General features: G+C 50.5%; 1 pseudogene; it reads left to right on the top strand.

Moving 5' to 3' along the window:
- The window catches only part of LOC101663054, a 12,786-nt pseudogene continuing 6,842 nt past the window's right edge, over positions 1–5,944 (top strand).

A 5,944-nucleotide genomic window follows, 5' to 3' on the forward strand; every position in this document is an offset into this window, starting at 1 on the left:
ATGGCTGCTGACGCCATCGACCTTCGCCTCTTTGGCAGCTTGGCAGGTCCGGCTGTCCCGTGAGGGACCCCACCTCCCGGCTCTCTGGGGCGCAGAGGGAAGGAGCTGGAGGTGCGCTGTCAGCACTGACCTCGGGAGGCTGGCCCAAGACAGGACAGGGCTGTCGATGAGTTCTTGGGGCTGCTGTAATGAAGCCGCTCCACCCGGGCGCCTCCGAAATACCAGAAATGGAAGTCTCTCGCCAGCCTGGAGGCTGGGCATCTGACGGCGTGCGTGGGCTGGATTGATTTCTTCAGGAGACTCGGAGGAAGAATCCGTTCATGCCTTCCCCTAGTTTCTCTGGTGGCCAGCAGTCCTTGGTGTTGGCTTGAAGATGCACCCCTCCGATGCGCCCCTCTGTCTGCATGTGGCCTTCCTGAAGGAGACCAGCCCTTGGGTTTCTGGTCCATCCCAGTCCAGCAGGGCCTTCTCTTAACAAATTACATCTGCCAGGTTCTCTTTCCAAATAAGGTCCCATTCCAAAGTTCTAATAAGAGGTGAATTTTAAGGGAGAAACTATTCAACCCAGGACACAGGGTCACAGAAAAGCAGAAGCAGGAACTTAGCTCCTTTTTAAAAAAAATCATTTTATGGGGGGCTCGTACAACTCTTATCAAATCCATCCATCCATTCATCCATCCATTGTATCAAGCACATTTGTACATTTGTTGCCATCATCATTGTCAAAACATTTTCTTTCTACTCGAGCCCTTGGTATCAGCTCCTCATCCCCCCTCCCTTCAGGAACCCTTGATAATTTATACAAATAAACTTTCATGTCTTACACTGACCGCTGTCTCCATTCACCTACTCTTCTGTTGTCCTCTCTCCTGGGAGGGGGAGACTTGACTCTTTCACCCGGACACTGACAGACTTTCTTTGGCACCTCGGGGTGACAGTTGTGGTGATGTCCTCAAGGGCCGCCCCCCCTTGTGGAAGCAGGGCAGATCCCCGAGTTCCCCAGCTAGCCTGTTCCAGGAATTCACGCTCTTCCTCGTGCCATGAACGTGTGGGAAACTGAAGGGGAAGGGGACCCACTACCCTGGGCCCTAAATCAAGATTAATGAAGTTCCTGCCAGGATTAACTACTGCACTCTCTGGACGCTTGGGAGCATAACACGGGATGGCCATTTATAATGACAAGTCTGGCTTCGCCCAAGGGCAGGTGTGACGTGATGGATGACTTAACTCTCTCCTAAGGTCTGAAGGCGGATGCAAAGGATGCAAACTGAAGGCAGGGATCCTGGAAAGCCCCGTGTCACCGCTTTGTATTAAAACCCATCCTTTGTGTATTCCAATTCTTTCCTTGGTCTTGATCCACGCGGGCTCTGCACCATCACGTCTGGCTTGATCCATCACACGGCCATAGGTGTCACTGATGAAAGAAACGACTTGCTTTTGGAATTTGTTTTTGTGATTGTTGATGTTGAGAAGACACTCAGCAGAACATACAGCAATTCAGCAGTTTCTACATGCCCAGTCCAGCCATCCCGTGACACTGCTCACACCTGTGGAGCTGTGCACCCGTGCTGTGCACTCTCCTTTCTTAGAAGCTTCTCCTCCCCCACTGCATCAACTCATTGCTCCCTGAAGGGCTCATCTCACCTTTCGAGTTGCTGCTGTCCATCAGATCCCATGCGTGTGGTTAGGCGTCATGGAGTTGGCGTAGACACGTGGTGACCCTATGCACGAGAGCGACATGCTGCGCGGCCCTGCGCCACCTTCACAATCGCTGTCCTGTCTGAGTCCATTGCTGCCGCCACCGTGTTCATCTGTCTCATTGAAGGGCTGCTTCTTTTCCCCTAACCTTCTACTTCACCAACCACGACGTCCTTCTTCAGGGACTGGTCCCTTCTGACGATACGCCCAAAGCACATGAGACAAAGTCTCACCCTCCATGCTTTCCAAGAAACTGAGAGACAATCCTTAAAAGGCTCCAGTCCTCCAGGCAGATACTCTTTGCTGGCGAAACTAGATTATTGTTTGGTTTTAAGAAGAATCTGGGGCTGTTTTTCGTTTCGGACTCAAAGACCAACACAGGGCAATAGTCTCAAGGGAAAATAACCTGTGGACGGTGGCCCCTCCCTTCCGAGATGACTCCTCCCCTTTCAGAATCATCCATGAAGGCCCTGCCGAAGTTGCCCCATGATGCCTGGGCCAGTTGCACTTGTGCCTATTCACATGGTCAGTGCTGATCTAAGTGAGTCCAGTTAAAGAACCAGGCAGTGGTGTCCAGTGATCTGTCCACTGTATGGGACACAGCTGGGCTACCGTAGAAACAGATCGGTGAAGCGTACCTGCAGCCATGAACAACTGCATCCTTTGTCATGAGAACAGAAGAATGGGATGGTGCGCGGCTTACATTATAGTCTGCATTTTAAGCAAGGAGTCTACAAGATTCTGTAGGAATCCTACTCAAAGTAGGGGGTGAAACACATGAATTAGATTTCCAAATCTCACGAAATCTAGACTTTCTGGAGTCACCAGGGCTAGTTAAATGCCTGAAACTAAGGCCCTGAGAGAATCTCTCGACCTTGAGCCAAAAACACCCCCTGCAAGCTCCTTGACACCAAGGGCGGGGTTGCTTGGTGGGTCAAGAACGCCTCCTTTGCACACTGTGCTCTTACAAAACTGTGAGTGCATGCACTCAAATTGGCAATACCAACTAGAAAGGTTAGCTGGGAAGCTTGGGAGGTGGAGCTTGTGTGACTGGGGGAGGAACAATTCAGAAAAGGCAAGTAAGAATGATGGCACGACTCTGACTATCATCAATGCCACTGGACTGTGCATTTAAAAAGTGTGGAATCACAGGGAATCCAGGACAGATCCCCCCTCGGGACCAATAATGAGAGTAGCAGTACCATGAGGGTAAGAGAAAGGTGCGGGGAGAAAGGGGGAACCGACCACAAGGATGGACGTATAACCTAACCCCACCACCACCAGGGGGACGGACAACAGAAAAGTGGGTGAAGGGAGACAGCGGTCGGTGTAAGACATGAAAATAATAATAATAATTCATAAATTATCAAAGGTTCATGAGGAAGGGAAGGGGGGAAAAGTAGGAGCTGATACCAAGGGCTCAAGTAGAAAGAAAATATTTTGAAAAGGATGATGGTAACAAGTGTACAAATGTGCTTGACACGACGGATGCATGGCTTGTGATAAGAGCTGTAAGAGCCCCCAGCAGAACGATTAATTAAATAAATAAAAGGTGTTGACCCGGCGTGCGTTTTGCTGTTCACAGCCTCAACAACACCAAGATGTCAAAGTAGAACTCACTCATCCACAACAGCTTCACGTGAGCCGCACGGATCCTCGGCCGGTGTGCGTCTAGGAGATGGACGAGGGCAGCCTCCCGTCTTAAACACAGTCATCAGTCCCCCTGGGGAACGACGCAGAAGCGGAAGAGATGGGGGACAGAGAATGGGGGCGCTGTGCCCTCAGAGTCGGACTCGCACGAGAGTGCTGCTGCTCCTGTTTGCTGAGGACGCGCTGGGCAGGCGCGCACAAGGCAGAAACTGAGCTGTCCACACCAAGCAAGTAGACCCTGACCCATGACGACCTCCCGCATGTGTGTCCCAGTGGGCCTGTGCTCCACGGGGTTCTCAGGGCTCATTTTTCAGAAGGAGTTCCCCAGGCCTGTGCCATGAGTCCAAACATCCCTGGATGGTCTCAAACCAACAACCTCTCAGTTAGCGGCCAAATGGATGAGCCATGTGCACGACCCAGGGACTCCGGTACAGATAAGTTAGGTAGTTGAGATCAACCCTCCCCGTGAGGACAACGAAAAAGGGCTCGATGGTTACTTAATAGCATCAGAGAGAGGAAACACCGGACCAAAATCTAAAAAAGAAAACAAACGATCCACAGGGGGGAGTCCAGAGTCAAAGCTATTTGTATCCTGGGGAGATCTGTCCATTGGGCAGAAAGTGCTGGACCGTGCAGCTGCAGCACCTCTGTGTTTTGAGAAGCCTCCGGGGCTCGGGGAGGTGAACATCAGTGCCAGGGCCCACCAAAGTGGAGACTTTAATAAACTATTGTTTGAAACGGGACCGCCCAGAGGAGCTCATCCCTGACCTGCACTTCAGGATGAAACCATGTGGATGTCCAGACTAACTTGTCACTCTCTGACTATGGAACTTCAGCTTTGGTCTTGAACGGAGGTGGCTGGACTAGGAAGGCCTCCAGGCACCCAGCAGAAATCCTCTCTGGGGAATAGAACAGCTCGTCAGATACACTGTTTGGCACATAATTGAACAAAATCAGGCACATAAGGAAACAAGACCGCGAGCGAGAATTGGCAGGAACAACAGATAATAATAAAAAAGAAAGACCCACAGGGATTCCGGATGTCGGAGTTAGCAGGCAACTAATTACAAAGCAACTTTGCTTTCTATGTTCAAAACCAAGCCAGAAAATGTGAGCCGGGGACTAAGACTGCTGGCAAGTGACATGCAAGATGCTTGAAACAGTGCGATGTATTTACCAGCGTATAGCTGGCCCCTGAAAAGAACGCAGATTCAACCGCAGGTTTGACACAGATGAAGAAGAAATTAATGAACTGGAAGACTGATCAGAAGAAAGGATCCTGAAAGTTTCTGCAGTGGCAAAACCTTGGAAAATAAAGAACAAAAGAGTAACTGCCTTGGCTGAGAGGTTATGCCCTGCTTCCCCGAAAATAAGACGGTGTCTTATATTAATTTTTGCTCCCAAAGATGCGCTAGCTCTTACTTTCAGGGGGTGTCTTATTTTCCATGAAGAAGAATACGGTACACATTTATTGTTTATTGTTTTATTAAAAGAGACCTTGCACTTCCTGTCTGGTCTGGCTGTGCTGCGGCTAGCAGTGAGCTGCACGGCGGCGCCCACCACTACGGTCCAGAGTCCAGAGTTACGGTAGCTTTGGGGGGCCTTATTTTCAGGGGGATGCCTTATATTTCAGGGAGAGGCAAAACTGTAAGTAGGTCTTATTTTCAGGGGAATCTCTTACTTTCGGGGAAACACGGTAGTTAGAAGAAAGCATACCTTTAATTGGAGTGACGGTAACAAAAAGCGAGAGCATTGGGAGAGACCAAGAGTATTTTACAGAAGCTATCCAAAACTGACTTTTAAAATTTTAATCCATAGATTTCAAATCGCAACCAATTCCAAGCTGAAAAGGAATAAGAAGACTTATCACGGAGAAACCGGGAAAACAAAGCAAATCCCTGAAAAGCGTGGAGTGCACTGCAGCCAGGAGAGCCGGCTGGGCTGCAGGAGGCTCGTAACAGCCAGGTGCGCGCGTTGGTGTGTGGAGTGAACTGAGAATACTCTTCACGCCTCTCTTGGGTGTCTGGGCCTGGGGCTGGGGGGAGAGTGGGAAGGGGCAGGGGAAGGGGGAGTTGAAGAGGGAATCCGTGGGCTGGAACCAGAAATGGCAAATGAGCAGTCCTCCACTATCGACGGTGGGCCTGGATGCCATGAACACCTGAATAAATCAACGGGAGAAGGGGAGGTGGCTGAGCTGTAGGTGCTGTCAAGCTTTACTGAGAAACTGCAGTGACAATGCTTCTGGAACAACAACAAACACAGCTCACTGCCATCGAGTGGATGCTGACTCACAGCAGCCCTAGAGCCCTGGAAGACTGTAACTCTTTACAGGAGTAGAAAGCCTCGTCTTTCTCCCCTGGAGCAGCTCGTGGTTTCAAACTGCTGAGCTTGCCGATTGCAGCCCATGGAGAAACGCCACCAGGGCTCCCTTCTAGAATAAACAGATGGATAAACTCCTGGGGCTCTCGTACAGCCCGCCAACTTCGGTGGTGGAGCACGTACGTACGTGAAGCAAATGTGCCTGGCCACCATCAGAGAAGCATGCGTCTTGGCTCTCCAGCGAGGAAAAGAGCCGAGACAAAGATCAGCAAGCAGC

This window comes from Echinops telfairi, unplaced genomic scaffold (assembly GCF_000313985.2).
Source record: "Echinops telfairi isolate 266 unplaced genomic scaffold, ASM31398v2 ScPeMD7_7424;HRSCAF=8462, whole genome shotgun sequence".
NCBI classification, from domain to species: domain Eukaryota; kingdom Metazoa; phylum Chordata; class Mammalia; order Afrosoricida; family Tenrecidae; genus Echinops; species Echinops telfairi.